Source organism: Lactuca serriola, chromosome 8 (genome assembly GCF_051521515.1).
Source record: "Lactuca serriola cultivar US96UC23 chromosome 8, Lser_US96UC23_V15, whole genome shotgun sequence".
Classification (NCBI taxonomy): domain Eukaryota; kingdom Viridiplantae; phylum Streptophyta; class Magnoliopsida; order Asterales; family Asteraceae; genus Lactuca; species Lactuca serriola.
In genome coordinates this window covers 314,541,224-314,551,619 of record NC_136415.1, presented here as the reverse complement: position 1 = coordinate 314,551,619, position 10,396 = coordinate 314,541,224, and positions in this window count along the sequence as shown.

Below are 10,396 nucleotides of genomic sequence, written 5' to 3'. Positions count from 1 at the left end.
ATGTGACAACCTAAAATTTATTCCGTTATTGTAACCTACTTCTTTTAATAAAATTTAATTTTTATTAAATTTTCCGTCAACTTCTCGGGTTAAGTAAATCAATTAGGGTTATTTTCATAATTTCATACGTGTCGGAAAACAAGAAATCAAGCGAAAAACCCTCGATTCCCTGGAAAAGCCACAAGTTCACGGCCAAGGCGAGTTTACGGCCGTAAACTCTATTTACGGTCAGTGCCAGGTGGAGCCACACCCCTGACCGTAAACTCACCCTATATAAGGGTTCAGTGGCCTTCATTTCACCCTTTTCTCACTCTAAGAAGCTTTCTCTCTCTACTCTCTCTCTCTACAATTCTGGGTTTTGATCAAGAACCATCAAGAAGGTAAGTGACTCATCACCTTTCTTGTGTTTTAATCCTTTCTAAGTGATGAATCCATGTTTTCATTCCATGAAATCTCATCTTTGCCAGATATTCTCTCACACCAAGAACACGCACTAGTGTGTGGTGGCTAAAAACCTCATTCCAAGCCTCTTTCAGTAAGTAACTATCCTCCATGCTTGATGTTTATTGGAAACCAATGATTTTTGACCTAGAATCGACCCAAATCATGAACTCGGAATGGGTTTACGGCCGTACTCCCTTTAATGGTTGTAAACTCCATTTAAGGTCGAACATTTTCCTTTAAACCCTACTTTGGGCTTTGCTCAAAGCTTAAAATAATTTCAAGAGGCTAGAAAGGACCCTGAAACACCAAAAATCACACGTCTCGTCCAGTGTTTACGGTCGTAAAGCCTGGGGCCGTAAACCCTTAGACGACAAACCCATGGACCGTAAACCCATGGATCGCAAATCCAGTTCACGGCCGTAAACTCCCTTTACGGCCGTAAACAACTCATTCATTGGGAAAAATTTTGTTCCCGTTGACATACCTTAACCGAAACCAAGTGTTTATCTAACACTTATCTAACGAAATCGCCAATTTAAATACACATATGTATTCGTTTGATACTGGGATTCCGTTAAGTGTAACATACACCAACTCAAGGTTTGTCCAGTTCAATTCTCTGCATCCAACCAACTATGAGTTCATACCCCTACACTTTTCCGAGTTTGTCATGTTTTCAGGGGGGGAATACAAGAAACACATAAAGGTTTTCAGAACTTAAAAACGGTTGCAATTACAACGGTTTTCTATCAAATATTTAGATAGAATTATCCCTTTTGTAATATACGGAGCATAAGGGGCGTTTTCTAATCATAATTGCATAGTTTCCAAAGCAGTTCATGAACGTAACTAACCAATCAAAACTATAATGGGTATAGTTTGGGATTTCATTACCAGTCTTACAGATTCAAGTTTCATACAAATTTAAACATATAAACTATGTCGGATTTAGTTTATCCATTACTACAAATATGAAATTGGAGTATTTTGCTAAATAATTATTGTGTGTATAATTGTTCATACTCTGCACTATTACAACTGATTTCAAACTCGAGAACGACCGAACAACACGTAAACTAGTTAATACGAGCTTATGAGACTTATCTTCGTTATGCCCCTCGGGGTACCAATAAATCCTCTCCGGTAGTATAACCTGGAGGGAGAGCGTGAAATTTGTGAATAGATCTATTTCGGACCAACAATCCCACACCGGAACTGTTAGCTACAGTTAGGTGGGCACGCCTGGGTGACAAATTTTGTAATCGTACGACGCCTGAAGAACATCAAGGTGGTCATTGGTCATATTAGTGTGGTTATATGACTTACAATAAGTATAAACTAATCTTTGTTTACAGGAATTCTTTCTTCCATAGTTTTATTTTAATTAATAAAACTACCCATCTACTTATAGGAGGGTATTCCAGGGAAATAATCTTTGGTTTTATTTTAAATAATAAAACTACTATACATACTGGGGTAGCCAGGGTTTTCTAACAACACTTACCTTACATACTGGGGTAGCTAGAGTTTTCAAATAGAACATACTTTCATACAGAAAACAACAAACATGTTAGAAAATATTGGATTTCGTATTTCAGAACTCGATAATAATGGTTTTCGATATAATTGACATTTTACCTATAATGGAAAGAAACAATTTAAACAAACTCAGTGACTATTTTTCAATACACAAAAACATGCTTATGAACTCACCAGCTTTACGCTGATACGTTTTCAAAACCGCTTGTATTCTCAGGGCAACGATAGACAAGTACCAACGCCGGCTTTTCGAGAAGACAGAGCGTTTTGGAGTCTAGTCTTTATCTTTTGTTTATATCTATGTATACAAACTATGCTTTCAAACAGATGTAAATATTCATATTGTAATTTAATGGTTGTGTTTACTTTGATTACTATGATACGATTGTTATGATACTACGTACGATGTCACCCGCCCCCGGAAGTTTCCGCCGTTGTTTTTCTGAAGGTTCGGGGTGTGACAGATTATCCTTGGAACATGCGATAAAAACGAAATATTTTGGTAAGTCACACAATTACCGTTATTTATTATAATAAATAACGGGATTAACTATTAACGTAAATTTCTGTTAGGACTCCAGTGAGACGCACCTTCACCGTACCTATTTAGTGTACACCATAAGCCTTTTAAGGTTATAACCAGAGTCTCCTAGAGGGAGAGCGAGAATTTGTGTATAGATCTATATCGGGTTAACATCCCACACCAGATCTATTCGCTACAGCTAGACAGACCAGTCTAGGGTGACAAATATCTTCTCCGAAACCGATGCCTGAAGAACGTCAAGACAGACACTCCGTCATATTAGCATGCTTATAATGACTCATTAAGAGTATAAAAAATTTTATTTAAAAATTTACGTGGGACACACCTACAACTCGTAACTAATTATGTGTTGAATACCTTGGTAACAAATTCACTACACATGTCTTAGTGTATTAAGACCACAACCTTTTGTATATCAGAAAATATAGGATTTTCTGGGGAACTCGCAAACAAGAATAAACAAGAACACACTCGCAACTATACATGATTTGAAGTCAAGACTCACAAACCATTTTTACAGAAAATATTGGATTTTCTAGGGTTTTAACTATCACAATCTACTTTTACAGAAAATATTGGATTCTCTGGCATTTTTAAGTATCACAAACTACTTTTACATAAAATATTTGATTTTTCTAGGGTTTTAACTATCACAAGGTTTTTCATATAAAAGTGCTTATGAACTCACCAACATATTATATGTTGACGCTTTTCAAACGACTTGTATTCTCAGGAACTCGCTAAACAGGACAACAACTAAGGAAATTTGGATTTTGTTATATTTAGATTTCACCATACACTTGATATTTTTGGGTTGTAATTATATGAACAAACACAAGGATGTAAACCATGTATGTTGTTATACTATGTATGGTGATGATGATGTCTATGTTTCCCTTATATACACTTGTTATGATATTACAAGATGAAGTCATTCGTCCCCGGACGTTTTCGTTGTTCTGGTTCAGGGGTGTGACAGTATTCCACTAGAGATTTGTTACAACACAATTCCATGGAAACGAAGTCTCACATTCAAAGAGCATTCCTTTGTTGGATTAGTGTCTAAGTCCATAACTATTTTGGTATGTACTTGATCTGATGGTGCATGGTCCTTTTGGGTTACCTTCACCAAAGCATCTTGATAGGATGAATTATGGAGAGAAAGGATTAATTATGATTTATTAATATATTATGAGAATAATATATTAAAGGAGAAATCATATTGTTTAATTAATATTAGTCAAGAATTAATAAGAATTAAGTTTGTGGCTAAAAGACATTAATTAAACTTAAGGGACTAGAACTGTCAATTGTGTGATAGTTGAATATTGAGCTAATGGACTCCATATTAAAGGATTGGAAGAATTATATGGGGAAACCCATTAGAAATCATCCTAGGCCTTTTAAGGAAGGAGTCCATGGGTAGCTTAGGGCCTAAGCATCCAAATTAGGGTTTCCTTGTTAGATAACCCTAATAGCCTCACTATTTAAAGAACCCTTATGCCCCAAAAACGTGGTGAACTTGTTATCTAGGGTTTCCCCATTCTGTCGGTTTTAAGAGCCTTCGGCAACCGGCAAAGAAAGACCACACGTTTTGGGAAGCCTCTTTCTCTTCTATTCTTCATCCTCTTGCTCTTGGTGTTTGTGAGCCATTAGAGGAGTGACATTTGTGACTCTAAGCTTTCTAAAGTCATTACAAGGAGGATTTGAGATTGTTATTACTACATAACAATCAAGGTATGATCTAAACCCTAATTCATATGTTATATTGATTATCATAAACTAGATCTAGGGTTTATAGTCTTGTATGAATTGCATGTACAATAGAGAAACCTAGATCCAAGCATTAGGGTTTGTACGAGCACATAGGATGTTCTTATGGCCTAAACTCATCATCCTTGAACATTCTTCTTGCATGAAAGTTTCTAGTCTTACACATAGATTCTTAATATCCAACTCCCCTTATGGAAACAATTCCCTAATTTCCATATGCCAATCCATTCCTAATAGAATCCTATCTATTCAGAATCACGTCAATATGGTCCATTTATTTCTATACTTCCAACTATCCACAAGCAACCAATCTTTGGAGAAACTTAGATTGTCCTTGACAGTTGTTTAATAACTTCAATCATATCAAGTTCTATCCCTTTTTCCCTTTTAATTCCCTAGGCATTTGGAAAAATTAGAAAAGTGAATATTATAGTATATGCAATCAATCCTATACCCGAAGCATATGGGATTCGATTCATAATGTCTTACATAAAGACATGATATTCGACCAGCCTCTTACTATAATATTTTCATATATAGAATTTAAAATGTTGAAACATTTCAACATGACATTCATATATATCCATGACTAAGTTCCATTAAAATTTCAATCTCAACTTTATATTCGAAATGAAGTATCACTATCCTCTCCCTCAAAACTTTCTACAGCAAAACAATTTCCAAATTCTGCAGCTTTGCCAAAACTTTGTTTCCTATAAATAGCATTGCTAACTTGCAACACTTAGCATAATAATTATGCTCCCAATAGCATAATGATTGTATTCTTATTAGCATAACAATTATGCTCTCACTAGCTTTGACATGTACCCGTAAATCCGCTGGACTTCTAGAAAACAATACCTATTGATTTTCTTACCAAAGTTCAAATTATTGATACGTGGTGCTTCGATGGGTCTTTATCTAGACTTCTTAAGCTCATACACCTTTCATCAGATAGCACATGTGTGTGTCTAAACCATTTTAGAACTTATAGCAGTAAGTCCCGAATGCTCAATTCAATTGCCATTTATCACAATTCGAACTATGAAAAGGGATGTCATAATCATACTCGAATCTGAGAACGCAATTATCACAACTACTAACCCTCTAAAATCTTCTAGTGAAAACATTTCCTCACAATCATTTTCATGAAATAGAGAGAAACCTCTTGCCACTTAGATTTTATGGTGTATGTGTTCCTATCCATGTGAATTTGTCATTTCAAACAACTATCATAAGACGAGGTTTATGACCAATCCAAACTCTTATGGACTGAACTTTCTCAATCTTAATTCCTTGCCTTCTAGTTGCACAAGGGCCTACCATTGCTTCCAAGTTATTCAGCAGCTCACCCATACAGATCAATGTACTTTCACTGGTCAAGGTGCTTTGCTTTACGCAGTCAAATGAGAACTCGTAGAACTCACATGCATAGTCAACTTTAACTGGAATGGGCACAGAAAAAAGAATATGTCAACACGATAGGTTACAAACCTCAGGTCGTGTGCTAGTTATTACTTAAGGTTTATTCTTGATTAGATATTGAAACTTTTCAAGACCATTAAGACTCCCACTGATCTCTTGACATATAAGATTCTCTATCAAGGAACATTCCTTGACAAACAAATATTCAAGAGTTAGTGCGGATTCTTATCAAAATAACACTTCATGTACTTGGTCTTAGTTGGTTTTTGTTTTAGCCAAAACATCACAACTACCAATTTGAAATGTGCAAGAGTAAGAAACATTTCTACTCCATATTTCATGAGGTGTTGTAAACCTAGTTAGAGTATAACTCTAAATCTTGACTTTGGAAAGAAGTATAGGACATCTTCTTGATTTAACCATTTCAACAATTCATGATTCCTCTTCTTAGTCATACAAATGCACTAAGGTGTCCTTAGAGGATCAACTGTGACATAATTCCATAATCATTAGGATGATTATAAACATAATACTAAAGTACTCTCCTTTCCTTTCAGATTGGAGAAACTTTTCTCTTTCTGCCTGGTTGATTCTTCTTATTCTTTCTGCTATATTTTGAAACTTTTCAATGTATTAGAATTATACTTACTTAATCTTACAAGTGTAATCATATTTACTAAACCATTAATAAATCATGATGAATAGTCTTTATCATCCTTTGTGGTGGATCTGACCAGTCCACATCAATGTGTACTAAATTCTTCAGTATTTCACTTGACTCACATATACATGTGAACAAGGAATTAGTCCCAATTTCCCAAGGATCAAGATTATCATACATCACATAATTCAATATTGCATGATTCCAAATTTCTGTCCAATTGAAACTTGGGTGATAAGAATCCTTCCTCACTTGGTAAATTAAGACAATACCATAAAATGATATAACTAAGAATCAAATCCATTTTTAGTATTTCTAATAATATATAAACACCAATTTTCACAAATGCCATTGCAAGGAAACGTAAAAAAAGATAAAATCAAATTTTATTTTATTGATAAAATGTGGAAAAACTTGTCCTTACAATGCAAATAAAAATGAAAAGTATGTTTCTAAATATTCCTATGCAATCTATTGTAACTCCTAAGTAGCAGCTCAAAAATATGATCATTGAACCATGTGATTGAAATACATCTCTTCACGATCAAACTCAGCTTACTCTTCTTTTAAGTTTCCTTCCTTTTATTCGATTCTACAAAACATCAAAATGCAATCTGATCACATCATGTATTAAGAATCTATAAATAGGAGCTTAATAGAGTTAGATAGTAGATTTACCTGAAGTAAAGACATACAGTTTGACTTTACTACCCTTGCGATCTTTCAGGTGGACACGGCAGCTTTGCAACTAATTCCCCTTCTCTTGGCAATAGAAACATATGGACTCTTTGGGAATGACACATGGGACTATCTCAAATTTTGCCTTCCTCTTATGATCAAACTTTTCGACCATGGACGATTTCTCTCCTTTAGGAGGAGAAACCATTTCTAGACAATTATCTTTTCCATCACCAATGTCCAGGGAAATTTCAGAGGTAGATCTGCCAGAAAAATTTGCTTGACTAGTGCGCCAAAACATTGCTTCTTACGCAATAGTTAGCGAATATATCAAATCAATAAGGGTCATGTCATTGTCAGTCACATAGTAGTCTTTAATAAACTGACTATATGACTCAGGAAGCGACTGAAGAACCCAGTCAACTGCCAGCTCCTTTGGATAAATGACACCAAAACTTCCCAGTCTGTTGAGGTGCAACTTCATGTTTAGAACATGTTCACATACAGAGTTTCCATCTTTATGTTCGCATGCCAATAGGGCTTGAGTAACCTTGAACTTTTCAAGTTGACAAAAACATGAGTCAGGGATAATCACAAGAGGAGGTGGGGGAAGAGAAGTATGATTTCTAGTTCCACCTTTGTACAAAGAAGGGAATGATCTTTCACCTTGAACGACATGTGGAAGATCAACTTTAGAAGGAAATTAAGCCTTTTCCAAAGTATTGAAGAAGACCATAGTTGTCAAAACTAGACATCTACAAAACGAGAGAAATTCAAGTTAGTTGATTTAATCCTTAGTATAACACCCAAATAAAATATTAAGGCTAGGATCCCACACAATAATTCACAATTTCGAAGAGGGATGCCATAATCCAGTTACAAATTATTTGAAGGTGGGTAAATGACGATTTACCAATTCCACCATGAAAATGAAACTTTAAACGAATTAGGTTTTAGATGAAATTCCTAGATCTTTTTAGATTCATTGAACTTTTCAATGGCATGTTTAATCTCGATTATGCCCTTCAAATTTGTGACTGGGATACTGAGGATCACAAACGAGGTGTGAATAACCATGCAAATTAGCGTGGTACTCTCGATGTCATTTATCATCTAATCAATGTGCCAGCTAAGCACACATGCTCCATTGACTAAGGATAATTCACGAGAAACCCATTGCCATCCTTCACTAGTTCCATATTAGTGTGCCGGTTAACCACACACACTCCACTAATGTCCAATAAGGTGTAATGTGTAATTTCATGGGTTAGCACAAAGTTCACATTTTTTCTAAAGTAACTAAGATTAGGAATTTTATAAAAGTGTTTAGTTAATTTGTATATTCATTATACTTTTAATGAGAATTTAATGTCCTATCCTACCCGTTCGGCTAATGACCCTCCACTAGTCAAAAGTGTGGTGGGTAAGAGTGAATATCCAATGGCGATTATTTTACAAGCCGCTTCTTTAACACTCGTTATAGGCCAGCTTCATGAATGAGGCATACCAACAGTAAGACTGAACTTTTTCTTATACATATATATAAATTAAACTTTTAATCTTATAATAGTATAACGTGTATTTTAAACTTTTAAAAATACTAGGCGGTTTAATCTTTTAATAAATTAAGCTTTTAATTCAATTAATTTTAAACCATGTCATGGAATTATTAATTGTCTCTTAACTAATATTTTAATTAAATTTTTATTAAAACCATGAGGGTGTATTGTTTTTAAATATGCAAAATGCAAAGTTTTAACTATTTAAATTTCTAAAATCAAGACTTTTAATTTCAAATTTAAACTATAAAACCAAAAGGGTGCAATTTGAAACTATTCAAATATACTAGATTAAATCTATGAATCAAAATAATCTTATGTCACACCCCCAAACCAGAACGGCGGAATCGTTCGAGGGTGGATGACTTCATGTAATATCGTAACAGTTGAAAACATTGTAAAGAAAGTAAACACAACCATCATATATATAATTTAAGAGTTACATTGTTGGATGATACTTGTTTCAAAAAAATACAATATGATGACAAAATGAGTTTAAAACAGACGCCTTCGCTTCACTTCTCCAAAAGCTGAAGTTTACCTGTATTACTGAATCCCTGAGAAATACAAGTAGATTTGAAAGAGTAGATCAACATTTAAGCTGGTGAGTTCATAAGTATTTAATGTCAATGTTTGTATAAATTTAAATGAGTTTGTTTGTAGAGGTTCGAAAACTCCTAGAAAATCCCATATTTCTTACTAGTATAAAAGTAGTCTTCTACTAAGACCCGAGTGTTTCGAATGTTGTTTCTAAAATTTAAATATTTTTCCATAAGTGTAAGGTGGTTAAAAAGTACCAAAGATTATTATGCAATAGTGTTTTTCATGCCTACAATAGAAGATTTATGTATGTAAAAGAATCGCTAAGGCTTTAGATAACCCCGTAAATCAACGTGTTTTTAATACTCCATGTGAGTTTTATAACCATACTATTGACCCTGACTGCCTGTAACAACGTTCTTCAGGCATTGGAATGTTTTGACGTGTATCACCCCAAACCTGCCGGTCTAACTGTAGCTAATAGTTTAGGTGCGGGATTGTCAATCCCGTATAGATCTATACGCAAGTATCACGCTCTCCCTACAAGAGATTATGGTATATAATATAGGACTTTAACTACATACTTGAAAGTACGTGAAGTTGAATGTCTCACAAAACTTAGTATCAAATAGATTTACGTATGAAAAGATCATTTGTTCTTGTTTATGAAAGTATTTCCCTGATATAGTACTCATAGTATGTAAAGTCTATTGAATATCTAGTAAACGATACCTATTATAGTTTTTCTCAAATGTATGATTCGTTTGTATGATAAACCCTAGTGCAGTATCAGCTTGGTATGTAAGTATAACATTTGTAATAACATTACTGAACATTATACACAATTATATAAATAAAGTGTTTGATATTTGTATAACAACATGATTTTACTCTTGAATGACAAAATGTTATTGAATAGGTGTTGCATGCGAGCGTTTTCATATGATAGTTATGAATCACATATGATTTGTTATATAAAGATAAGTGTAGTAAAACCTTAATGTTTTCCACACGAGAGTAACCATGTGTTTACTTGTATCCCCCCCCCCCCTTTGAAAGTGTATAAAAGCATTTATAAAGCATTTGAAAACGTAGTTGTAGGGGTATGAACTCACTTGATAGACAGAAGAAGGTGAAACGAAAACTGAGCAGAACTTCGACTAGGGAAAGTTGAATTTCTCGGGATTCTCGGGAATCTTGGGAATCTCGGGAGTGAAAAACTTCCTTCGGAAC